This window comes from Macaca nemestrina (assembly GCF_043159975.1).
Source record: "Macaca nemestrina isolate mMacNem1 chromosome 14 unlocalized genomic scaffold, mMacNem.hap1 SUPER_14_unloc_2, whole genome shotgun sequence".
In the NCBI taxonomy this organism is placed as follows: Eukaryota; Metazoa; Chordata; class Mammalia; order Primates; family Cercopithecidae; genus Macaca; species Macaca nemestrina.
This window is the reverse complement of record NW_027257578.1, coordinates 127,916-155,007: the sequence shown is the minus strand read 5'-3', so window position 1 is coordinate 155,007 and position 27,092 is coordinate 127,916. Positions and strand designations below refer to the sequence as shown.

Below are 27,092 nucleotides of genomic sequence, written 5' to 3'. Positions count from 1 at the left end.
CGTGAGGCTCTTGGCTCGCTAATCAGATCTGTAGCTTGCCGTTGGGGGGGATATAGGACGTTGTTGTTCAAAGCATCAAAGTGCTGGTGGCACAGATCATTGAGAACTGATCAGCACTGAACCATGTGCGAAGTGCTCCAGGGGTGTTCTCGGAAGGACTCACCTTGCACGGGGCATGAAATCGAAGGTTCAGATTCCCCTAAGACATTAGAGGCTTGATTTGCAGAGTTCAAGTTGCACCACAGTGCTGATGTCCATGTGGCAGGTGGCCCTGAGGTTGGTTCTGAGGGTCCTCCCCAAATCTCAATGGCAGATGTTACACCCCTAAGTACAACTTGCACACTAACGTTAGAGCAGTTGAAATATTTATTGATGTTTCAGCTCTGAAATTGGACATATTGCTGCAACAGGAAAAATCAAGGTCAAGGGCTCAGTCCCCTGAGCCTGCCCCCGCTTCGCCAATGGCAAGTTTCAGGTCTCGCTTGCTTCTGGATGACCACCTACAAATCGGGGTTGCCGTGTCCTTCTACTTAAGGTCAATAACGCGCCAGACTGGCTCACGGTACCTAGGGCAACACCTTGACCTACTCTCACCAGTTCGTTATGAAGGACCTGTGAACAGCCAGATGAAGAGGTGCATTGCTCCAGGCCTGGTGGGTGGGGGCGGGTTCCAAGTGCAAGGGCTTCTGGCCCTGGGGAGTGGGAATGCTGCCCTCCCAGAATGTCAAGGTTTTCCCCAACCTGAAAGCTCTCCAACCCCACCATTTAGGGTTTTCTAGAGGTGTCACTGTAGACATGGTTGATGACATCTTTGGCTATTGGGGATTGACTCATCTCCAGCCCTCTCCCTCCAGGTCAGAGGTTGGGTTGGAGACTGACAGCTCCAGCCCTCTAGTCCTGCCTTGGTCTTTCTGAACCCGAGAACCACCCTGAAACTGCCTAGGGGGCCCCAGCTCCCAGGCCTGTCCCGACTACACAAAGGCACTCTGACCACTCGCAAGATTCCAAGGGTCTTAGATGCTCTGTGCCCAGAACCAGCTGAAGACCAAATAGCTACGTCTCCTTGGATGGCACAATCACAAGCTCTCATCAGCTGACGGTCCGGGGCAGGTGTGCTGAGAGAGCTTTGCTATGGCCCTGTTGCTGGGAATCTCTGTTTTCAAGCCTTGCTGGGCAACAGACGCTCTCTGGTCATTCCCCAAGCTGATTGAATTTCCAGTCTTTTCCGTTTGATTCCACTGTTCTGGCCCAGTTCTTCTGAAGCCTCTTTCAACATCGTTGCCTCACCTGGGCGCTGAGATCCTGTGACCCTCACCCAGCAGGAGATACGGATGCCAGGATCCGGCTACCCTACTTCCAGTTGGATTGTGAAGAAGCCGGCTATAAGCCTTCCCTTCCTAGGTCTCTGTAATGCCAGAAATGGGATGTTTTAGAGTTCATTATTTCATTTTAGGTCGATACGAGCGACATACAAATTTGAGTTGGGCAGTTCACTGGCCAGGCACCTGACTCTTCTGGATAAGAAGAGTCTGGGTAAGTCTGGATAAGAAACAGGCCCCACACTGCCAGGACACAGAAGGGCAGCCCCTCTCCCCACAAGGTCGTGACAGAAAACCCCAGCTCCCGCAAATGCAGGAATTCTACAGATTTTCACTTAGAAGAAAATGCCACCCAGGAGTACCCAGCCCGATTAATTTTCTCAAAATTAATTCTTCTGAGCAGAGGCTCAGAAGAAAAGTCAGGACACAGGACGCCAGCCAGCCCCATCTTCCCAAAGTCACTTGCCCCGGGGTCACCCACCTGCAATCAAACTGTTAGACATGCCTTTTATTCTCAGCTATTACCAGAGCAAATATTCCTGGAGAAGCACGCATTCGAGTAGGGTGCCTCTTTCCCGAGGTAGGTCCTGGAGAGCGAGGCTTCCGCAAGTGACTGGCCAGGGACCCTGGAAACTTCACGGTTGGCGAGCTGGAGGGTAGAGGGGGCAGAACCCTAATGGTGGGTGAGTTGAAAATGGAAGAGCGTTCTTCACCTCAGTCTCCTGGGGTCTTTCCCTTCAGGAACTGAAGAGGTGAGGAGGGCTGTGCAGTCTCAGACAGGTGCTACCTGGGCTTCGAAAGCCGACGCATCTGTCCCCAGAGCTGGGCAGCCGCCAGCCCAACCCACCCTGTAATAACTGAAGTCCTTTATCCCCACCTAGAGCCAGTCCGGGGGTCGGGTGCACACTGTACTTGACCAACCCATGCCATACAGGCAGTGCTGATGTCACTTTCCTACTTCAACGCCCACCCAAAGTATACCTTCGGGACATTGGAAAAAATACACCCCTTAATGTAGCCCCAAGGCCTCTGCTCTCCATGAACCTCCTGAGGGCGACTGCAGCATGGCGAGCAGGGAGCCCTGGGCTTCTTGATAAAAGTGTAAAATGAAGCTCTGTCTGAAAGGACACCCATCTGTTAGATTTGGAAAACATCTAAAGGCCGTTTGCTTTTCACAATGAGTAGACTCTTAGGAATGTATTCCAAGGAAAGGCAGAAGATATGGAGAAACAAATTCAACAAGAATATTCTTTGGAGTAATAGCAAGGGAGGGAGGGATGGAGAGAGAAGTAGAGAGGAAAAGGCGAACAGAGGAACCGGGAGACGGGACAGACACAGACAAGAGAAAGAGAAACAGAATGACAGAGGCAGAGCAGCTAGCTCGTTTTCAACTTGACCTCCTGGAAGAATCTAGCAGGATCATAGAATCCTCAGCACATCCTTGTACTAGGACAGCCAAGTTTCAAGCCAAAGTTTCCCAAACTACAAGGTAACAAATACTAAGACTGGAGAAGCTGTGCACGTTCTTTTCCAGCTCCTTTTTGCAGCATCAGCAGAATGGGGCAGGTTGCTGCGTTCATTCTAAAAATCAAAACTGCAAGAGGACTCAGCTGCGGAGATGGGGGTGGGAGGGCAGATGTTCTCTTGCTCACGGAGCTCACACCCCGGAGACGGCCAGCACCTAACGCTGCCTCCACAGGTTCCATGGAGGACACGGGAGAGTCTACGGCCATGTGAAGAGCAGATTCACATTTCTGTGGCTCCCTCCGGGGGGAGCTAAGAGCTGTATCCCAGGAGTCCTCCTCGCTCCCGTTGATCCTGCTGCCCTAGCCGTTAGCATCTCTGCCAATCTTCATCAAAGAGCCTGTTGCACCGCAGTCCAGCAGGGCCACAATATTCAAAATGAAAATTGTAATGATCACTCTTCTGACTGCAAAATCCCAAGTCAGAGAACTTCTCTCACTAAAGAAGCCGGGCGGGGCGGGGCGGGGGGAGCTGGACAGAGAAGCCGCCCTGGCTGTGGGGTGCTAAAAACTGTGACACCGCCTGGCACCAGCGATGAGGGACTCACGCTCGACCCCAGAGGGAAGAACAACAAGGGGCCACCGCGGGTCTCCCCCAAGCTTCCAGCTGTCAGGAAATCTTGTCCAATAACCCACCTTGCCATGCCACCTGCTCACCTGCATTCTGTAGAAGTAGTAATGTATCATTCACGTCCCAGCAGGCCAAGTGGGCAGGAAAATGGGGCCAAAAAGTAGAAAACCATGACCGTAGAAGGCAACGTCACGTGACTGAGCTTTCTGGGTTGTGCGTCCTTGTGGTGATAAACACAGTCCCGAGCTGAACACCAGAATGAAAACGAACCTTCCTCCGTGCTGAAGTCGGAAGAGATGTGCTTGGCTATCTGCAGTGCCTGCCTGTTTGGGCGGTGATTACTGCAGGTCACACGTGCTGTACAGGAGGAGGGCAGGGAACTCTGGAGCCAGGCTGGCCGGGTGCAAGTCCCAGCTCCGTGGCCAGCTCTGTGATCTGGGACAATTCGCCTATGTCCTCTGCCTCTTGATTTCCTCCTCTGTAAAATGGGGGTAATAGTCGCATCTATCTGAAAGGGCTATGTGAGAATTAAACGACCTTGTCAATGTAAGGGGCTGAGAACAGTATCTGTTCTTGGTGAGCAGAAGGATGACCGGGAGGTGACCAGCAAAATACCCCTTTCGAAGCCTCAATACTATTCCGTAGTGAGCAAAGACATAGCTCCTCTACGGACGAAGCCATTAATAGTCGATCCTGGCAGGCAGAGTGCAGATTCCTTCGAATCAGAAATTTGAACTCTGGCCAACGACTGCTGTATTGATTGAGTAAATCTTAGGATTTGTTGTTAAGGGTAAAGTAGTCTACAAAAACAAACAGTCTGAAGGAGTTTGAGAGGGTGTGGACTCAGCTGCAACCCCTCCTCCCAAGGCCGTTGGTCAACATCATCTCCAGCCCTGTGGAAAGACAGAAGCAGTGAAGAAAATGTCGGACAAACATTTGGTGTGTTTGTACACTTCTCCCAGAAATCCTAAATGCTTTGCATGTTTCAGCTAATAATTCCTTAAAATGGATTATGCTGACCATTTTATAACCTACTTCACTGCTCTCCTGTCTAAATCCATCCCTTTGTGACAAATGTTTTACACTTGGCTTATTTTTTCAATTGTGTTTGCTGTCTTACCCCCATGTAAAGGATAAACGTGCATGCTTATGTTGATTTGACTGAGACAGCTCATGCTAAATATGTCTCTGTTCCTTGAATGTTGACTTGTGATGGTGTCATTTAAGTCTCTTACTTTTTCCCCTTGAGTCAGCAAAATATTCCATGTTACTTTGAGCAAAACTTGCTCACTAGTGTTATGGAGGGTATAAAAACAAATGGAATAAGTTTCCTGCCTTCAGGAGGATTGAAATCTCAAAGTCGGTATGACAGCAAGGATGGGAGTCAGCTCAGTTTGCAGCTTTTAAAACATGTTGGAATCTTTCCTCTGCCACTTTTGATGGTGAGACCCTGAACCAATCACTTCCACAAGCATCAGGCTCTCCATCTATGACATGGAAGTAAAAAGAGCAATCTTGACAAAATTGTGATGACTACAGACGTGTACCTAACCTCTTATTTACCGCCTCCTGATAGAAGATATTGTAACTCATCCCATTTGAGAGCTGGTGGTGATCACCCCATCCTGTGAGATTCAAGTATAATAATTATCTGGAATCCCCCATCTTCAGATGAGAAGACCCAGCAGCCCTGACAATGTCTTCTGGAAACTGGATTTTGTTTGAAGGGTGAACTGACTTCAAGTTTCTATTTTCACGTATTGTCCTTCCTACGTGCCTCCTGGGGTTTTTCCCTTCCTCCCAATCTACATTAACCTGATGATAACAGCCAGCTATGTTTTCTAGAATTCCCCTAAATTGACTCATACCAAATACTGAATACAGTAGATTGGGAGGGTTCATTAAATCATGATAGAGCAACCTAAAGAAGGAAAGTAGACACCTTTGTTCTTAAAGGGTCTTCAGCCATCCCACCCTGGAGAAGGTTGCTGATTGCCTCTTCTCCTCAGGCAGTCTTGTTACTATGCATCACTTTTTTTTTTTTTTTTTTTTGAGATGAAGTCTCCCTCTGTCACTCAGGCTGGAGTGCAGTGTCATGATCTTGGCTCACTGCAAGCTCCATCTCCCAGGTTCAAGTGATTCTCCTGCCTCAGCCTCCCGAGTAGCTGGACTACAGGTATGTGCCACCACAGCCAGCTCATTTTTGTATTTTTGGTAGAGACAGGTTTCACAATATTGGTCAGACTGGTCTTGAACTCTTGACCTCGTGATCCATCCACGTTGGCTTCCCAAAGTGCTAGGATTACAGGCGTGAGTCACCACACCCGGCCTGTATCACTTTTTATGCCTCATCTTCATCCTTACAGCTTCTCCTTCCTAGGGGCCTCAACTCCCAACCCCGGAGTAAGGGTCACAACTGTCCATCTTCATGCAACACAGCTTACTTCCCCTCCTTCTCCTCCCCATCATGCCCTATGGGTTGCTTTTCTACAACCAGAATGGAGCCCCAGAGAGATCTGCTAAACTAAGACAGTTCTCAGCCCTGAGAGAAAAATCTACTTCCCAGTTCTCAGTCCCGCTAAACTATTGTTAAGATAAAGAAGGACCATGATAAATCCTATTGGCTAAGAGAAGAACGTTCTCCAGGTTGCCATAGGATAAGAGAGGAAGTGACAGAATCTGCAGCCATTTGGTAGAATATGTGATATGTGAATCATTCTGAGGAATACGTTAAAATTCTGTAGTCATATCTTGGAAAATGGTATTTCCAGCAGAGGGAATAATGTAACAAAAAACCCAGGCAGAAAACAAATGAGCGTGTGTGGAGAACAATAATAATGTGTTGTGAATGAAGGATTCCGTGTCATGAGTGAGAAATGGCTGACCGAAAGTAGGGAGATGCAGATAGGAAAATACCACGGGAAGACTGAACATCGCATCAAGTGATTTAGGTGATTCTGCCTGCAGTGCAAATATTTTGGGCTCTGAAGTGAAGTCATCAAAAGGTATACGTCTGTCATGGAGGATTGGTCTAGATAGCCTCTCAGATCCCACTTGGCTTTGAGATCCTTGATTCTGGGTCACACCTGCGGGTCTGGAGGGCAGTTCTTCAGGGTCATGAAGGAAGGATTCCAGGAGGCTGAAACACGAAGGACATTCAGGTGACCACATCAAGAAATCGAGTGGGGTAACAAGGACCTGAACTAAAAGGAATGCAGTGTAAATATGAAGGAGAAAGAGGAAATGGGAAACTGATTAGAAACGATAAGTAGAGAAAAAGGGGAATATGTGATCCCAAGGTTTAGAACAGTATTTGTAAGTTATAGTCCCATAACTTCTTGCATAAACAGTATCTATGAGATTCATTTTAAAAAGAAGAGCAAACTTCCAAGTTCCACTGAAAGACACCAGCATCTCTGTGGAGTGAATTGGGGAAAGAGAATGAAGAGGTCTGTTCAACTTTTAGACACGCAAAATGTGAATTGAATTGCATGAGTGACATCAACACTGTGAAGATATTTAGCAGGAGCTCTTTTTTCTCTTTTTGGCCTATGGTATTTAATCCTTCTCTCATCATTATCGTCCTTTCTCTAATTTAGTGTCTTTGAACCTTTATTCAAAAATCCACTACGTATATGTAACATGTTTGTGAGATTATTACTAGACCCTCTAGGAGGTTTCATTAACCCAGTTTTCTCTTATTATACCAATACCACACTATCTTGATAGTTCAGGTAAGTCCTCCACCTTTTTTTCCAAGTTGTCTTAGCTCTTTTGGGTTCTTTAAATTTCCAGACACATTTTGGAATCCGCTAGTTCATTTCTACTGAAAAATAAAAAAGTAAAACAAAATCATGCTGGGATTTGGATTGGAATTGCATTAAACCTCTGATCCACAAGGGCAGAACTGACATCTTAACAATATTGAGCCTGCTGATCCATGAACTTAGTATATAATTTCATTTATTTAGTTATCTCAGCATCACTGTGGGCTGTTCAGTGTATAGATCTTACACATCTTTTGTCAGATTTAGTCTGAAGTATTTCATGTTTTGATGTGCTATAAATAATATTGCTTTGTTAATTTCCATTTCCAATTATTTCTTTGCCAGTGTATAAAGACATAAATATTGCTTGTGTGTTCAGCTTGTATCTTGCAAACTTTCCAAAGTCACTTATTAGTAAGTAACTTCTTCTTATTAGTTTTAGTGGCTTTTTGTGATTTCAGGAGATTTTCCACACAGGTGATCATGTCACCTGCAGATACAGATACGTTTACATCTTATTTTCTAATAAGAGTGCATTTTATATATTTCAGCTTACCTTATTGCACCGACTAGATTCCAGAACAATGCTGAAAAACAGTGAGAAAAAAGTCATCAGGTGGGATGGTAAATACAGCCCTTGTTCTTCCATTTTGACCTGAAGCACCCAGTGTGATCATTTTGTCATTTGATTTTTGTGAGGACTTTTTGTTTCCATTTGTTTCCTTTATTTTTAAAAAATACACTATCTTTTAGGCAGTTTCACGTTCACAGAAAAATTGAGGGAAAGGTGCAGAGAGTCCTTCTATATGCCTTCTCTTCCCCCACATGCACACCCTCCCCCACTAACAACTCTCCTGCCCAGAGGGAGCATTTGTAACAACTAAAGAACCTACGTTGACATATTGTCACCCAGAGTCCACAGTTTACATGAGGGCTCCGTCTTGGTGCTGGTTCTATGGGTTTGAACAAATGTGTCATGACATGTATCCACCATGATGGCATCGTACAGAGCAGTTGCACTAAAATCCTAAAAACCTCATCTCTCCCTCTTCCCAACACTTGGGAACCATGGATATTTTCACACCATAGTCGGGCCTTTTTCGAAATGTCCTTTAGTTGGAAGCTTACAGTATTTAGTCTTTTCTGATGGGCCTCTTTTGTGTAGCTGTGCATGTTTAAAGTTCCTACGTGTCTTTTCATGGCTTGATAGCTCACTTCTTTTCAGTGCTAAAGAATATTCCATTGTCTGGATATATCACAAGTTAGTTATCCACTCACCTAGGGAAGAACATTTTGGTTTCTTCGTTGCCTCCAAGTTTGAGCAATTATGAATAAAGCTTCTATAAATGTCCATGTGCAGGATTTTCTGTGAACACGTTTTCAACTCTTTTGGATAAATACTGGAGTGCAATTGCTGGATCACATGTTAAGAGGATATCTCGTGCCCATCAATGATACAGTGGATACACAAAATGTGGCACGTATATACCACGGAATACTATGCAACCATAAAAAAGAATGGGTTCCTGTCCTTTGCAGGGACATGGATGAAGCTAGAAGCCATCATTCTCAGCAAACTAAAAGAGGAACAGAAAACCAAACACCGCATGTTCTCATTCATAAGTAGGAGTTGAACAATGAGATCACATGGACACAGGGAAGGGAAAGACACACACGGGGGCCTGTTGGGGGGTGGGGACAAAAGGGGGGAGAGCATTAGGACAAATACTTCATGCAAGCAGGGCTTAAACCCTAGATGATGGGTTGACAGGTGCAGCAAACCACCATGGCACATGTATACCTATGTAACAGACCTGCACATGTATCCAAGAACTTAAAAATTTAAAAAAAAAATAGAGTTGGGTAAGACAATGTGATAATTTTAAAAACACTAAACATGTCATACCCACTTCCCCACCTCCAAGTGCTTTCAACAGCATGCCATTGCTGTTATTAAGAGAATAAAGCATCTACCATCATCTCCCAGCCCCTGCCTGCCTGCCTTCATTCTTGTCTTGTGCCACTTTCTCCCGTGCTTACTTCCTTGCACATGCCTGTTTCCTGCTGCAAGAGGCATTCTGCATGCACCCCCATCTCTGTTTAGACCGTGGTGTTCCTACACTCCAACCCCCTCAACAATCAACCTCTACTTCTCTCCAGACTGCAAGGGGATCATACCTTCCAGAATGCATCGATTTTCTACCTCTTATCTCAAGATACACCAGGTTCTTTTACAGCATAAATTTAGAGAATCCCGCTTCCCTTTCTTTGGTGCGCTTTCCTCAATTCTTCATCAGAAACCCATTCGAGTGATTGTCATATTAGTGTCCATTCTCCCCATCAGGCCGCAGGTTCGTGAGCAGGGGCCACGGTCATGTTGGTGAACCATGGTATTCTCAGTGACTATCCATGTGCTTACAAAGTATTTGCTGAATGAGTCAATGGGTCTGCAGTTCCAACCAAAGCTAGAAGCTTGACTTTGGAAGAATGAAAGTAGATGACATCGCCAAAGCAGACCCTATAGCATGAGAAAAGAAGGGAAGAACGGAGGCAAAGCTGAAGGATGAATATCGGCACAGGAGTAGGTGAGAGTTCCAGAAATGCTGGGTTTTCACGTGTTTTTATTTACTTCATATCTGTGTTTCCGTCCCTGTGTAGTGTGACCTTCATATCCCTCTCAATTACTACATTTCTTTACTGACAAGGACAGAAGTGGTGCATTGGACACACTACTAACCAGCATACTCTCTCGGACTTGCAAGAAAATGTAGGAAAACAATCTAGAAATGGTATCTCAGAAGAAAAAAAAATCAAAAATATGAGAGTAAATGTGGGAAAAAAAATCAATGTTTAAAGACAACTTCCCAACATATTTAGGAATCTCTGGGACCTAAAATTTCATCAGGACTCCCCACACTTCTTTTTATATTGCTGTGTCTGCGCGCGCGCGTGTGTGTGTGTGTGTGTGTGTGCGCAACAGAAATCTACAAAAAAAAAAAAAAAGCTACTGCTAGAACAATGCTACTACAGGGGAGAAAAATGTAATCTTTTCTTCCACCCATCTTAGCTTCATTGGCTGGGGTTCCTATAACAAAACCATATGAACCCCATAAAAAGCAAACCGAGGCTTATTAGCATGTATATTTCATATATACATGGGAGATACACAGGGAATGAGGGAATCTCAAAGAGACAGCTCAGAGCTTTCTTTTATATAACATCTTCAACAAGGATAATAAATGTTTATAGAAGTGCCAAGACAAAGTAAAAGGACTTTGGGTCATTGGGGGCAACAAATTGTGGGAAGGCCAATAAATGATAGATTTTTGTGTAAATTCCTCTGGTGCTGTTTCCCGAACGATAAGGGTCTGAAGTTGTCTGCAGAGATTGACCTGCGTCCTTTCTGGCAGAGAGGGGAGAAAGGGCACTTTTGTCTTTGTATAATATGATTATGTTGTGTGCTTTTCAGAAAATAGAGGGAAGGCCAGAGCGCTTCTTAATTGCCTTCAGCTCAAAATATTTTAGCATAGAGTGTTTTTTTCTCTGCACTATTCCTGCTGCAGATATCTTTAAAGGCATCAGTCGCATCCTAAACACTACTTGTGGGGAAATATTGAGCAGAACGAGATCAAATGTATAATTCAGCCCCACAGAGTCTCTGAGCCACAGGACAGAGAACGGACTGGGAGTCAAAGCAGACACTGAGCAGCTGACATTCTAAGAGGCTCCTTCCAGTAGATCGGCGCATAAACTCAAGTTCTTTTTACAGATTTGTCTGTGTTTCTTTTGTGCAAAAAAAAAAAAAAAAAAAAAAATATATATATATATATATATATATATATATATATATATATATCCCCATAGCTAAAATGCCTACTTCATAGTGCAAGAAAAACAACATCTGGAGCCTTAGCCAGAAGCAGCAAAGACCCAGGCAGCCTGGTGGTGTCCGGCGGGGACAGCCCACGAGATCCATCAGCATGTGGCCCTGCAAGCCACCACCAGTAACATATGTTTACATGCTCATGAATGTCAGGCTCATTTAGAACAAATTAGCATCCATCAAATTCAAACAGCGAGCAGAGCAGCACATTTTCCTGTGTGTCAGTGGCCCCTGAGATACCAGGGAGAACTTGAATTGCCTGACTCCTTCAACTTCCAAGCATCCCAGAGGGAAAAGGCAGACCCCAGGAAAGGACTGTGCTGGAAACTATTTGTTCTTACAGATGTCCGGAGTAGTCTTGTGACTGACCCAAAGACTCCCCTCTGAGGGTGGGGGATACCTAGGGTAGGGGAAGGTGAATGTGCTGCCTTCTAAGACCTTCCTTCTAAGGGAGGGTGGGGGAAACCCAGAGTAGGTGGAGGTAAGCCATGCTGGCAGGAGCTTCCCTCTAAGGGAGGGTGGGGGAGACCTAGGGTAGGTGGAGGTGAGCCGTGCGGGCAGGATCTTTCTTCTAAGGGAGGACGAAGTGTGCTTTGCTAGACTCTACGCTTGAGTCTCAGCTTGGCCGACCCAGATGGGAGCAAGTCACTTCTATCCTATGATTCTGGGTGTCCTCATCTGTCATGGAAGCTTTGGTTCGATGAGCTTAAAGTCACTCCAGTTGCAAAGCTGTGTGACTTGTAGATACCTGCCAGTGTGAATGACTCACTTCACTTTAACAAGTTGCACAGATAGCCAGGCTTCTCCTTAGATCAGTCAGGAGGCCCCAGAAGACTTTGTCACAGGCAAAGGGGTGATTAAAAGGAGTCACTGACGGGATTCTTTGGAGTTCGGTGGGCAGGGCCCAAGGGAAGTGAGAATAGCACTCCCCAGATCATGGGCAAGGGATGCCTGGGGAGGGGCTGCTAACGTGGACAGGCATGAGTAAGAGAGGAGGGAGGACAGCTCCTCTCCCTCCTCCACCTTCTACCTGCTGCCTCCTCCACCTTCTACCTCCAACCAGCAGCCCTAGGCCAGGCCTCCAGAGTCAGAGCCAAGGAGAAGCCAGGCACATGGTGAAGCCACTAGTCCCCATCAACACCAAGGGTGCAGTAAGAATTTTGATGGAAATATTTAAAAACTCATTCAACAACTTCCTATCTCCCCAACCAGCCTCTGCATATGATTCCACCTTTTCCAACTACTGAGCGGTCATCAGGGGTGTCACAGGGGTGGGGCTGCCTGCTCTGCCCAGGGGCCCGAGACCCTCCAAACTTCGAAGGCCTGGGGTCCCCTCTCCCCTCCCTGGCGGCAACTGTCTTCTCTGCTGTCAAATTATCACTTCCATCCTCCCACAACACATGAGAATTTAAGACGGGATTTTGGTGGGGACACAGCTAAACCATATCAAAGGGGGGGACATGGGGCTCCCTCATGGGGCTCTGGCATGATCTTGGGTGACACAGGTTCATAAGACCCCATCTGCTTCAAGTTTAGTTGCATACCCCAAGATTCCCAGGTTGTAGTCCTAACCCAGGACCTCAGAATGCGTCTGTATGTGGAGATAGGCCTTTTAAAGAGGTGATTAAGGTAACAAAGTCATTAGGATTGATGACCTTGTAAGAAGAGATCAGGACACAGACATCTATAGAGTGACAACCGCACGAGGACACAAGAGAAGATGCCATCTGAAAGTCAAGGAGGGAGGGCTTAGGAGGAGCCAGCCCTGAACTCACCTTGACCTTAGACCTCCAGACTCCAGAACTGTGGGAAATACATCTCTGTTTTTTCACAAAACTGCCTGTGGCAGCCCAACCAGAACCGTGCGCCATCTTTGGTTCTCAGAAATTCCACTTGTTTTTATGCTGCTGGATTTTAGGAGGCCCCTGGATGACCAGTATGTGACTACAGTTAGAGAAGGAATTACTGGTGTAAGAGAGCCCCACACATCTCTGAGTGGACACCGTACAGCCCATGAGATATTGGGTGTAGTATCACCCTCTCTTCCCTAGGATATTAAGAACAATATCACAGGAGGGGTGTACAGCCGCAGCCCCTGCGTTACTGGGAGCAATAGCATCTTCTCCCCCTCTCGATATAAGAAACAATATCCCAGGGTGGGTGTACATCCCCTGTGATATTGGGCGTAATGTCATCGTCTCCCAATGCGGATATTGAGCATAGTGTCACAGGGGGTTGTATACCTTCTTTGCTATCGGGAATAATATCCTCTCCCCTCAGGATTGTAGGCAAAATATCGAAGGGATTTTACAACTCGTGCGATATGGGCAGTAATATCATCCTCTCCCCACCTAGATGTTAGGAACTCTATCACAGGCAGCCGTACACTTCTTGTGATATTGGGAGTCATATCATCCTCTCTCATCATGGATATTAAGAACAATATTACAAAGGAGGTGTACACCCCCTGCCATATTGAGAGTAATATGCTCTCCCGCCTTCGGGATATTAGGAACAATGTCACAGGAGGTGTGTACAACCCCTGCGATATTGGGAGTAATATCATCCTCTCCCCCTGCATATAAGAAACAATATCACAGGAGGATGTACACCCCCTGCTATATTGGGAGTTGTATCATCCTCTCCCACCCAGGATATAAGGAACAAGACGACCGAACGGATGTACACCCACTGCCATAGTTTCAATAATGACATCCTCTACCCCCTGGCTGTAAGGAATATCATCATACAGGGGTGTACACTTTCTTCGATATTGGGAGTAATATCCTCTCCCCGCCGGATATCAGGAACAAGTCTATTATTAATATTAATATGAGAAAAATTAAGAGTAATCATCGATATTAATTAGTAAAATACTAAAAATGTTAACATTAGCATTAATAATAGTAATATCACTATTAATAAAATAATATCAGCAATTAATGTTACTTAAATCAATACTAAGTGATGCTGGTAATAAAATAACAATATTAACAATTAATTTTAAGCATGCATAATCATATATTTAAAATAATTATCCATAATAACAGTATCCTATTAATAATATCATTGATAATTGTTAATATCGATCATGGATGTTTAATAATTGATCATATTATTACTCCTAATACCGCAGGGGGTGTACACCTACCTGTGATGATGTTCCTAATATCCAGGGATAGAGAGCATGGGATTTTGTTCCTAATTATCAAAGGGGGGAGAGCGTAATATTACTCCCATAATGGCAGGGTGTGTACATTCCCAAGGGATTGTTCTTGCTATTCAAAATGAGAGAGGATGACATGACTCCAGATATCGAAGAAAGTGCAAACCCACGTGTGATATTCTTTCTAATATCCAGAAAGGAAGAAGAGCATAGTAATCCTCATATGGCAGGAGGGGTACACTCACTCTGATATTTTTCCAAACATGCAAGGGAGAATGAGGATAATTGCATTCCCAATATCGCACCAAGGGTTGCACACCCCATGTGAGATGGTCCTTCATAATGTTTCAAGGCAGGAGGGATGATATTACATATATGGCAGAAAGTGTACACCCCCCAGGGATATTGTTCCCATGATCCTGGAGGGAAGGGGATGATATTACTTTAAATATTACAGAAGGTGTACACGCCCCCAGTGATATTGTTTCTAATTTCCATGTCGGAGAGGAGGATATGACACCCAATAATTCAGGGAGTAGAAGCAATCCTGGGATATTCTTCTTAACATTCAGGGAGGAAGAGGATGATATTACTCCCAATACAGACGGGTGTACACCCTCTGATAGTGTACACACTGAGGGTATACAGCCATCTGTGAAAGAGTTCATAATTTCCAGAGGGGGAGATGATATTACTCACAATATCGTAAACTGGCTATGAGTCCACCATGGCCCCTAATAGCCAGCGGGAGGAGAAGGGGTGGCTATTAGTCCCCACCTTGTGGGGGGTGCCTCACTAGGCTCCTCAAATCTGCCAAGCCTCCACCCGTCGAGTCTGGCCTGGATTCTCACACGCCTGCACAGCCTTCATCCGGTTCATAACTCAGCTCACAAAGGCCCTAGTACCGCTGCAAGGATGGCGGTGGTCACACCTGTGGCCATTTATCCTCTCTGCATCTAGCTCCTCTCCCTGAGGCAACAGCACCTCTGAAGTCACAGTCTGGCCTCCCAACTCTCCCCTCCCGGGCTTCTTGGCGTGTTGCTCTGCTGCACACACCTCAGCAAATACTGCTGATGAGCCAGAATCACCCAGAAATCTCTTAACCTTGATTCTGACTGCTTTTGTAATTTGTAATATTTGTACTTCTGGTGTGATTTGAGGAACAACGCATTTTAAAATTAGAGAAGATGTGGTTTTTATTCTCTCCTTTCTACTTGCAACCTTGAAAATTCAAGTAGCAGCAAGGGTTTGTTGAAAGTAACTTCCACCAAATAGAACCTATTACAAAGGTACTACAGAGTGTCAAATAACCACATAGATGTAAAATAGAGATGCAGACACAGATATAGAATCCAATGGTTAAACCAAATTGAGAAATGCTTGCCAGTTTGATAGGACTTCTAAAACTTGACAAAAATGTTGGCTAAGATATACAAGATGTTATGAGATGAGTGAGATGCTTGGCCTAGAACCACAGGCTCTCTCCTCTTTACAGCAGAAAATCCATAAGGAAGTCAAATCTGAAAGAATCAGGTACCATTGAACGGCATACTCAGCCATGCTTCCCCATCCCTGGGCCAGCTGCGGTGAGTGCAACCAGTCGTTCACCAACATCCATCATCCATCCTCCGGGCCATGGCTACACTTCACTCCCAGGCTCCCTGTCATTATGCAGATTAGGTAAATCATGGCCACTCTCACCTTAAGCCTCCCCCACAGCCACCGTGGCAATCACCCAGTCCCAACCACAGGAAGGAAAGCAGTGTCCTTGGTAACGCAGAGCAGGGGTCTGAAACGAACCTGGATCCCTGAATACCTCATGGAGCAGTCACCAGCCTGGAACATCCTCCCTCATGAGTTTACAAGAGAGAAAAACTCCTTGGTTCCTCAAACTACAATACTGCAGAGTCTCAGGTCACAGCATCCTTACCTATCCTTGTCAGGAACCGTTCATGCTCATCAAGACATGAGAACAAAACTGCAGTGGCACAGTCACACACACCCAGAACGCAGACCACCTGCTGCTCACATTCATCGTATTAACACCAAAAAGCCGCCGTGGTGGATGTGTGGACATTCGGCGGCTTTTTGCTGGAGATGCACTTTTTGCATTTATCGCACGACTATCTTGGCGTCAGGAGGGGCTGTGCAGATGGCAGTTGTGCACGTCACAGGGAGTCTCACTCGCTGGACTCTCAGCCAGCTCCTAGTATCAGTGCCCGCAGAGTCCTCTCCTCCGGGAGCACATGCTCGGACGCCACAGTGGCCTGTGGATCCACACAACAGCACTGTGTGCCCCAGGAGCTTAGAAAGTACCACTGCATCAATGCCTCCACAGGTGAGGCTGGGCGCAGAAGCCACCCTCAAACAGTTATGGTCCTCCGTGGGGCTGGTGTCCAGGCAGGAAGGCGGCTCAGCGGCTCTCCTCTCACTGTGGAACTTCCTAGGTCCCCACATGGACAGAACCAAAATAACACGCAACAAACAACAGGAACGAGAACACGACCAGCAGCTTCTGAGATGAACAAGCTGGGCTGATCATGAGACACCTCATAGGGACGGTGCCAAAGCCCCTCCCAGTGACCTGTGAGGACAGCGCTGCCAGCATCTCCCTAAAACCAGCCCAAGTCGAGTTAGACTCCAGGCTTCCCAGGAGTGGGCAGATCTATTCAATCCCACAGTCTGAACCTTCTAGGCCGTGTGTCATGGCCCCCGTCTCACATATGGGAACGCGGACACTGCACCATAGACCCGGCCCCAAGCCCTGGTTTCTTCTTCGACGCCACACACCAGTACAGTGAGCACTTAGGATCTGGGCATTCACAGAAAATACTGCTTAACTAAAACTTCTGATTTAGAACATGTTGAATTCCTACTCACAGAGCTCAAAGTGTTCTGTCCTAGGAGGCGGCAGTTGTAACTAAGCATGAGAGAAGAAGAGGTCAGAGTGGTGCCAAGTATTAAATATTCCTCTAAATCTATTCACCAGGTCGCCATGCTATTGTCACCTGCTTCATTTTCTGTCCTTAAAAGACAAAATAGTTACTTTTCAAAATAGACAACCTGTTTTACTGATGCTTAGCTATAAAGTAGCGAGCTACGTATCCAAAAGGGAGATATGGGAAAACAGAAAAAGTCCACAAGCGATCAGGTGGGAGGGCAGCTGCAGCAGCACCTTGCTCTGTTGCGTTGTGAGCCAGCCACATGGGCTGGACAGCTCACTTAGCCACTGAAATTATATCATCTAAGATTTTGTTGCAGTTACTTTGATAAATTCTCCTTCCTGCTATGAAGAGTAAGGTTTGGGTTTTTTTTTTTTTTTTTTTTTTTTTTTTTTGAGTCAGAGTCTCCTATGTCACCCAGGCCAGAGTGCAGTATTACAATCACAGCTCATTGCGGCCTTGACCTTCTGGCTCAAGCAATCCTCCCACCTCAGCCTTCCAAGCAGCTGGGACCCACAGGCGAGTTTGATTTCTTTGCTAACGAATTCCTAATTCACCTCGCAGCGGGCCTGTCAGGGCCATATGCTTGGAGGTCCACCTTGCCGACAGTCCGTGTGGTCTCTAAGGTGGATGCACTCCGGTTGCCCGGGCTCTGCACGTGATGTTGAGTCTCCACGCCTGCCGTTGTATAAGGGACTGACAGCCCAGAGTGTCTCGACGTGCCATCGTGAGCTGGGCTTTATTCCACAGGGCGACTCTGCTTCCCATGACGAGATGTAGCATGTGAGCACAGATCAAAGGGTATCAGCAACTAACCCAATCCCCAGGTACTAAGCAGAGGACCGAGAGTTTAGTTCCTTTCTTATTTGCTGCGGGCTTGATTCAAAAGAGCTTTCTGGGATCCTAGGGACAAACATCTCTAACTGGTAAGAATTCTGGCTTTAGTAATGGAAGAATCACCTAAGGCCCATTTTGTAACTGCTGTTCTCATCAGAACTTGAGGCCAAAGGGAAAAATAAAAGGGGTGCCAAGATCGTGACACCCCAGTTTGCACAAGGCCAATCAGCCTGCTTGAGGGGGTGAAAGGAGTAGGATTTTTAAACTGCTGAGTTTTAAAAACATGGCTGTAGGCTCGGCACACTGGCTCATGTCTATAAGACGAGCACTTTGGGAAGCCGAGGTGGGAGGATTGCTTGAGGCCAGGAGTTCAAGACTGGCTTGAATAACACAGCAATACCCTATCTCTTTAAAAAGAAAAAAAAAAAAAGGTTATTAAAATAGTAACAAAAAGGTTAATACAATAAATTACTATATCAACATGGCACCCCCCTGCTGTCAGATGAGGTACAATCTCTGTGTCTACGATGAGGTCTGGAGAGAAATGTAACCAGCATCATAGGGAATGTCGACCCCAAAGCCCCACAGCACTACTCCTGTACAGTCTGTTAACCAGCATGAAGTCTCCTCCACAATCAGAAGCCTGGTTTAGAGGAAAGCTGCCCACGGGACCTGGGTGGACTCCAGACGCCGGCCGACAAGACAGCCCCACCCTGGGACCCTGCCGGCAGCCCCGACTGGACAGAATGGCCTCGTGAGTGTCCTTTCCCACCACAAGCTGCAGACCCTGAGCCAGTCCTGGCTGTGACTGAGGCTGCGCATAAACGTCTGCGCCCAACAGCTCACCTTTGTACATGACACGCCCAGTCCACCTCATTTCAAATGTTACGCTCGCCCCAAGGCGAACATGGATGTTACAGGTTAACTCACTGCATGTGTGCTAGACTTTCCCTGTAAGTGTTCAGACATTGCACGAACCGGATGAGCAAACCCCACTTTCCCTGTAAACGTTCCGACATTCCATGAGCCCGATGAACACACACAGCCAACAAACCCCGGAACGTGTAGCGCCGCGGCCTCCTCCCCTCCTGAGGGGCACGTGCTTACAGCTCCCTCGAGACCACATTTCCCAAAGCACAGAGTGTTACTCTGAAAATAAAACCTCCTTTTTCCTTCCTCTGTACATCTCGTGGTCATGTTAACAACTATTGCTACAAATGCAGAGAAACGGGGTATCATCCGTGCTGGTCACCGAATTCCTACCACCAAAGCTTCAGGGCCCCCCAGTCTGAAGGAAGCTTCTATCAACCTAAAGCCAACTCTGGAGACGAAGGCCGAGCTGGGGAAAGGCTGTGTCACCCGCAAATCCACACCACGGGGCCCTCTGCAGTTGTGTGTAAGGAACTCTTGGCCTGTCCTGGGGTTTGGGGAGATCAGGATGCAAGCAGATACCGTACGCTCTGCCACAGGACCGTGAAGTCTGCGGAACCTCAGAGGAACACGGAGACAAATGGCTGCATGAATCCCACAGGCCGAGCCTCGATGGGCGCCCGTGTCAAGAACACAGACACGCCAGGAGGGGGAGCCGATGCAGGCAACGCCTGCAGCCCCAGCACGCGGCAGCGTCCAAGTGTGGGGGTCTCTGGCCAGGCTCCACCGCAACTGCCATATTCTGTGGCAAAATTTAAAAAATAGGTTGTAACTAGTTATAACTCTAACTTGTTTTACACATAAACAGAACACAGGGTACCAACAGGCTCCAAAATACTTCGCCTAGAACCAAGTCTAGAATGCAGATGGCTGTCGCTCCGAGTCTGACGAGTCCCCTTGTAGTGTCATAAATCCTAGATCTAGGTGACTAAGTGCTCTTCCTAAACCAGATGGCACCCTGAGGCTCTGAGGGCACCCTCTGTCCCCAGGCCAGTCCATCAGCCCCGGCAGAAGCTTCTAGAGTAAGAGCCTGTGGATTTGTATTGGACAGATGTAAACCAGGCAAAGTCACAGGGGCTCATCCTGGAAGCCCATCCGTTTACCCACTCATGCCCTGGAGAGCCCTGCCCCCACCTCCACATCCGCAGTCACGCTGAACCACAAGAACTGGCTTCTAGGCCCTCAAGCCACTCCCTCTCACCCCTGGACAGAAACTTCTCAAACTGTGAAGCCCAGAGTAGCCTTAACAGGTGGTCCCAGCAGAACTGGCCTCTGCATGAATTGATTTTTTGTGTGTGGGGTGGTGGTTCTTGTTCTGTCACTCAGGCACAGTGCACCATAAGCACAGTGGTGCTATCATGGTTCACTGCAGCCTCAAACTGCCAGGCTTGGGTGATCCTCTAGCCTCAGCTTCCCAAGTAGCTGGGACCACAGGTGCACATCACCACTCCTATTCAATTTTTTGTAGAGTCAGGGTGTTGCTATGTTGCCCAGGCTGGTCTCGAATTCCTGGGCTCAAAAGTGAACTGCCCACCTCAGCCTCCCAAGGTGCTGGGATGACAGGTGTGAGCCACTATGCCCAGCCTAGAATTGGTTTTTCTTAAACCTGAGTTTGACACATGAACCCCACTCACATAGATATCAGCAACTCTCACAGCTCGAGGGTTTTTCTGAAACCCGATTCTGTCCGTTCCAGGTCAGTATCTAAGAAAGGGTCAGAACTGACCCTCCCTCAGTGAAGCCTAAGGGCAAATGCAGCAGCATCTGGTAATGAGGGGCACGCCTTCATGCCCATTCTGTAGTGTTTCCTGTTAGCTATTTTACCTTAAGCTAAAAATGGTTCCCCTTTACCCGGGACACGGTGACACAGACAGCAAAACACATGAGATTCAGTGTGATCCCACGCCCATCACTGCTGACCTCAAATTCTTTATTTTTTCGTTTTGCTTCTAGAGTTTTTACTCTCTCCCGGGGTTCCAGGCCTGTGGATTCAACCAACCATAGATCAAGAACGTTTTTAATGTGTTTGTACTAAACATTCAGATTTTATTATTCATTAAACAACTACTCGCATGGCATGTCCATGGTATAGCTGTTACGAGCAACCCTGACATGACTGTCTGCAGGAGGACGTGCGTATGCCATATGCAAATACCATGCCATTTTATAGCAGGGATCTGAGTGCCCACAGACCTTGGATTCCATAGGCAGTCCTGCTGCCCACCCCCATGGGCACTGTGGAATGGCTATAATAGAAAATATGGAGGTTTAAACAGTTATGTACTAAATCTAATCTTTTGTTAAGAAATTGCTGTGTATCACTTGTATTATTTGGAAGTCCTTCCTGGCCCAGAGACTTGACATGTTCTTATCTTTTTGTCCACTGATCTAGTCATTCCAGTAAGTTTATTGAACACAAATCAATTTTACAATTAAATTCTTACAGGAATCACGCTCAATCTGTAAGCTGTTTTGGTTTTTAAAGTGAAATAACCAATAGTTTTGCAAACCAGCTATATCATAGAATAACAGGATAAAGCAGCCCCATGACATGCAAAAACATGGGGTTTCAAAGCTAACCAGTATAAAACATGTTACAAACCTCCAAATATGAAAACGTTTTACACCACAACAGATATTCCAGAAGAAAACAAGATGTTCAAAAAAGGCCTTTGCAGAAAAGCACTTTCCCCTTCATTTTTCACATGATTTCCAGAAGCTTGTGTTTGGCGATGACCATGAACCAGAAGTAGCATCCGCTGCAACTACTGCCACCGCAACACAGAATATTAAGGCAAAAAAAAAAAAAAAAAAAAAAAAAAAAAAAAAGACACAGCATATTTCCTATTGATGAGAACAGGTAAAGTGTTATAAAATGAGTGTGTTCTAAAGTCAACAATATTCAAATTCTAGGTCTCCTGCAGACACTAGACGGTAACCTCCAAAGCTTATGTACTTGGTAACGTTCAAGGAGACCAAGTTCAGAGCTGTCACAATGCAGCAGTATCCTCACACGATTATCTCAGGCGGGTTTGAGGGCAAGTGCCCCCGTCACAGTGGGAAAGCTGCCCAGCCCAGCACTTCCTGAGATCACAGACCTCCGCCCTCCCATGTCTTCAATAGTTCCTTTACACTGGGAACCAGACAGCAAAACCTAAAACACTTCCTCAAATCTCAGGACAGTCTTTAGAGCTCTTTTCCTTGCCCCTTCTCTTACTGAAAAAGCCTGTTTTGTACGCAATCTGTAGTGCTTACCTGAGCTGGGGCGGAAGGAGAACTAGTGTTTGGTAGATCGAGTTTCAAGCGTGGGGAGACCAAGAAGTTCTGGAAATGGGTGACCGTGATCGCGGCACGACAGTGTGAACGCACTTAATGCCACCAAACCACACAATTAAAAATAGAGTGCTATGTAATTTTACCACAATCAAAAGACTAACTGAGAAAACTCATCTATAATTACTGTCATTTCCAACATCTTGCATCCTGTAAGTTGCATTTGCTTTTGGAAATCTTCCGAGCAATCATGAAAGACTAATACCATGTCATCTCTGAAACTCAAAGTCGTTCAAGGGTTTTGATGGTAGGAAAGTAGCTGGAAAGCAAAGCATCCATTAGACACGGCAGCCGTGGTAGGACAAACACATGGTAGGAAGGTGGTGGTCATGCTACACACAGATGGGAAGGCTGTGGGGAGCCACAACACCTGATGCTCGGGAGGCACCTGGGCAGGAGCTGAGAATATACCAAACATGTTCAATCACGCAACATTCACGGACCCTGAGTCCAGCCACCGCCGCTGACATCCACTGTGGCTGGGGTGTCCTCTGCCAGAGATATACACCCTGCCGAGGACAGTGTACAGATTAGATGTCAAAGCACAGATATGCTCAGGTCCAGCTGTTCAGATAGAAGCAAACACATTTCCCAGACCGCAGCAGCATCACTCTCCACCTGACTGCACCCCGGTCCCATTTATTCTCAAACCCATCGCTCCCGGACCCGACAGCATGACTCTCCACCTCACTGCACCCCCTTTTATTCTCGAACCCATCTCTCCCGGACCCCACAGCTTGACTCTTCACCTGACTACACCCCGTCCCGTGCATCCCTGCACCTGTGTCTCGGCCCTCACTCACTCCCTCACTTCCTCATTGGGTCAGGAACCAACAATCTACTGTGTGCCTGGTGCACTGAGCCTTATCAGGGGCCTCTGGGACGCATGCCGGGACACGCAACTGGGAACTCCCAGTGCACACGTTGCTCTCCTGCAAGACGCTTGGCTTTTATCTGCGGGAGCCGACACCCACCCCTACAACTGACTGCACGCTTAGAAAAGTCACAGAAGGCCCCTCACCAACCCAGCAGCACCGAAGCCACATCCCACTTGCCTGCTGGCTCCTGAGCCTCCCACTCTGTGATTACTTGCTCCTTCGGTTCCCTGCCTTGAATCCACTGGTTCCTCTCCACACGAGCCTCTTTCCTGTCACCTTCCTGTCAGCAAGCACATTTCCTGTCATTTTCCTGTCAGCAAGCACATGTGTCCAGCCTGATCTTGCTGATGTGCTCCAGCTGGCCCTGGACTTGAACCGCGCTGCTGCGGCTTTCCATCAGTGTGACATCTGCGAGTTACCTCCTGGGAAATGCCAGGTGATGGTAACATCAACTAGGAGGCACCGCTGAGAAGCAGAACGCATAGGTGCGGTGCCCAGAACGTCACGTCCTTGAACAGATGCTCCATGTCTACTCTCCTGGCAGAGCTTCGTTGTAGGAAGGCGGCCATTCCCCCAGTGCTGCTACTTCCAACACCGGGGAAAGCAAGCTTCAGAAACGAACGATGTCAAAGAGGCAGGACCCACCAGCAGGGCTGCCGGCAGCCGGATGACCACAGCCCCAGCGTTCCCCAGCCACCATTGCTGACAGCCCAGGCTCCAGAAACGCACGGCTTCAACCTTTGGAATAAAAACCCTCCCAAGCCAACTATTATTTCCAACAATGGGATTGGGGAGTGGGGTGTTCTAACCCTGCCTCTCTCGACAGCACAGATCGTCAGATCCCAGTTCTTATAGGATTGGGGAGTGGGTGGGGGGGTTCTAACCCTGCCCCCCCTTCATAGAAAATAACTGGGGTCTGATGATCTGTGCTAGGTCAGCACTTTGCTTCCGCCACATGCAGTCCTCATCAGCACCAGGAAAAGTCAGAAGCGTTGAGTGATGACACCAATACCAACACATGCGGTTCTGGCGGCTCCGGTAACTGGCTGCACAGATACAACCCGACAGTGGTAAGATCCACGGACATCACCAGTTTTCCCAAGGATTGTGTTCCTGAATCTTCTGCGTTCGGAATAACGGTCTTGTCTGCCAGGGCTGAGCCATGCTTCCCTCTCACCTGTCCTCTGCCTTCACCAGCTTCGTGCGCGTTTCCAGGCAAGTGTTTGTGCAGGTGCTATCACTTATTTCCACAGTGAGAATATACACAGACACCACACAGAAATGGGCAACCCCGTTCGGAGCTGTGCAGGGACATCTAACTCATCAGATGTGCCAAATTCCTGTTGCCATGGAAATTTAACTAAACTAACGTTGCTTTGACCTCATCTCTTACTGCACCACTAAAGATCATCCGGGTAAGAGGAATGTGCCTCTGCATAGCATTCAGCTCATGTTTACATGTCGGTTTTTCCTGAATATGGTTATGTGAGATAGAAAACAGTAAGATGGGGTGTAACATCTAGTATAGGATCATTGTGTCACCTAGGCTCAAACACTTCAAGATCCTCAGAAAATGAAGTTTAACTCTGGGGACGTGAGTTACATAGTAACTTGTTTTGGATACTGTCTCTTTCGCCATCTAAATGTCAACACCAAAGAAGGTCTTGAGTTCCTTTTGAAATTGAAAGGAATTTACAAACCATAAAAGCCCCAATATTAAAGGATACAATTCAGTCTGTTTAGCGTATTCTCAAAGCTGCACATCAACCACTAGTATGTAATTCTGGGACTTTTTCACCACGGACCAAAGAAACCTTGAACCCATTAAGAGTCAGCACCTGCTCCTTCCTTCTGCCAGCCCCTGGCAATCGCCAGCCAACTTCCATTTCTCTGGATTTGCCCATTCTGGACACCTGTTGTGAGGAGAATCGTACAGTGCGTGACCTTTGGCGTGACCTTCGGTGCTGGCATCTTTCACGTCCAAGGTGAGTGGAATTCTCACAATGAGTGACCTGTTGACACCTGGACTGTTTCTACTACTACGAATGCTGATGCTATGAAGATTCTTGCATAAGATTTTTTTTGTAAAAGTGTTTGCAGTTTTCTTGGGCTTATGACTAGTAGTGAAATTGCTGGGTCGTCCGGTGATTTCATATTTAACTTTTCTGAGGAACTGCCAGACTTTTCCACATCAACTGTACCATTTTACTTCCCCTCCCACTAGCAATATGTCAAGACTTCAGTTTTCCCAAATTCACCACGTCACTGTCCAATACTGGGGTTTTACCCCTCCCGGTGGTTGTGAAGTGGTATCTCACAGTGGTTTTGATTTCCATTTCTAAGATGATGAATTCTGGTAACCATCTCATGTGCTTTTTAAGGCATTTATATGTCTTTCTTTGGAGAATGTCTATTCAAATCCTTTGTCCATTTTTAAATTGGATTTTTATTAAAAGTTTTTAAATATATTCTTGATATCAGACTCTCATTGTGACAATGTATCCTGTTCTGTGGGTTATCTTTTAACTTTAATAGTATCCTCTGAAATGAACATTTTAATTTTGATACTGTCTTTTTCCCTTCAGTTGCTTGTTACAGCTTTAGACGTCTCAGCCAAGGAAACATTGCCTAATCCAACGTAACCGTTTCTCCAGAATTCTCCTCTAAAGGTGTCATGAGCTGAACTGTCCCCCGCCCCCTCTCCAAGATTCCCATGTTAAAGTCACAACCCCAGAAACTCAAAATGTCACTGTATTTAGATACCGGGCCTTTAACTCGGCAATTTAGGTCCCATGAGATCTTAAGAGTGGGCCCTGATCCAGTATGACTGGTGTTCTTTTAAGAGAATTTAGACACAGTCCTCAGTGCTGCACGCACATAAAAGAAACCTGTGAGGACACAGAGAGGACGCCATCTACACAGCATGGAGTGAGGCCCCAGAGAATCCAACCCTGCCTGCACCTTGATCCCAGTCTTCCAGTCTCCAGGTAAAAGGAAATAAGATGTTGTTGTTTAAGCCGCATGGTCTGTGGTGTCCGTTATGGTACCCAGCAGACTGACAGAATGGGTCTCACAGTCGGCTCCTTACATTGGATCCATGTTGAGCTTTGCCTGTAGGGTGAGGAAGGGTCCAGTCCATCCTTTTCCATGTGGATACCCCAGTTGTCCCAGCACCATTGAGTTGTGAAAGGAAAAAAGAAAAGCAACCCTTACCGTCCTTTCTCCACCAACAGGTTAGAAGATACACTGAAGAATCGTGGACAATTTTGTCAGTTTAAGCCAGTGGTTTTCAAACTTTTAAGTCTCAGGAACCCTTGGCACTTTATTAAAGAGCACAGAAAAGCTTTCTCATCAGGCCGGGAGTGGTGGCTGCTCATGCCTGTAATCCCAGCACTTTGGGAGGCAGAGGCAGGTGGATCACTTGAGGTCAGGAGTTCGAGACCAGCCTGGCCAACATGGTGAAACCCCATCTCTACTAAAATCCAAAAATTAGCCTGCATGGTGCCGAACACCTGTAAGTACCAGCTACTAGGGAGGCTGAGGCACAAGAATCACTTGAACTCAGGAGGCAGAGGTGAAAGTGAGCTGAGGTCACACCACTGCACTCCAGCCTGGGTGGCAGAGCAAGACTCCGTCTCAAAAAAAAAAAAAAAAAAAGTAACAATTTAGTTCATTTTATAAGGATAAAGTCATTACATCTTAACACAGTCTTAAAGAAGAAACCACTTTCGAAAATAAGCAGCAGCATGACAACAGTTTGTGCTGCTGTGAAAACACCTAACATCTCTGCACCTCAGACAGCAGGGTTCTCATGCCTGCCTCTGCGTTCAGTGGGCTGCAGAGCCGTGGCTGAAGTTTATGAAGAAAGTCCGACCCCATGCTGATATACAATTAGGAAGCAGTATTTTCACTGTGTTTTCAGATCACTTTAGGAATTCTCTGC

General features: G+C 46.7%; 1 long non-coding RNA gene across 8 annotated transcripts in view; it reads right to left on the bottom strand.

Annotated features, from left to right (window-relative positions):
* Positions 1-348: 348 nt before the first annotated feature.
* The window catches only part of LOC139361181 (uncharacterized), a 99,768-nt gene continuing 73,024 nt past the window's right edge, over positions 349-27,092 (bottom strand). For 5 of the 8 annotated variants that reach the window (XR_011618749.1, XR_011618747.1, XR_011618748.1 and 2 more), the window contains 6 exons: positions 9,359-9,698; positions 8,459-8,546; positions 5,356-7,767; positions 3,500-4,306; positions 1,801-1,968; positions 349-1,405 (listed from right to left, as the gene is read on the bottom strand). This is a non-coding gene — a long non-coding RNA (uncharacterized lncRNA). Of the gene's footprint in view, positions 1,406-1,800; positions 1,969-3,499; positions 4,307-5,355; positions 7,768-8,458; positions 8,547-9,358; positions 9,699-27,092 lie in introns of those variants that run through there. The other 3 variants (XR_011618752.1, XR_011618753.1, XR_011618751.1) reach the window with 3 other exon arrangements.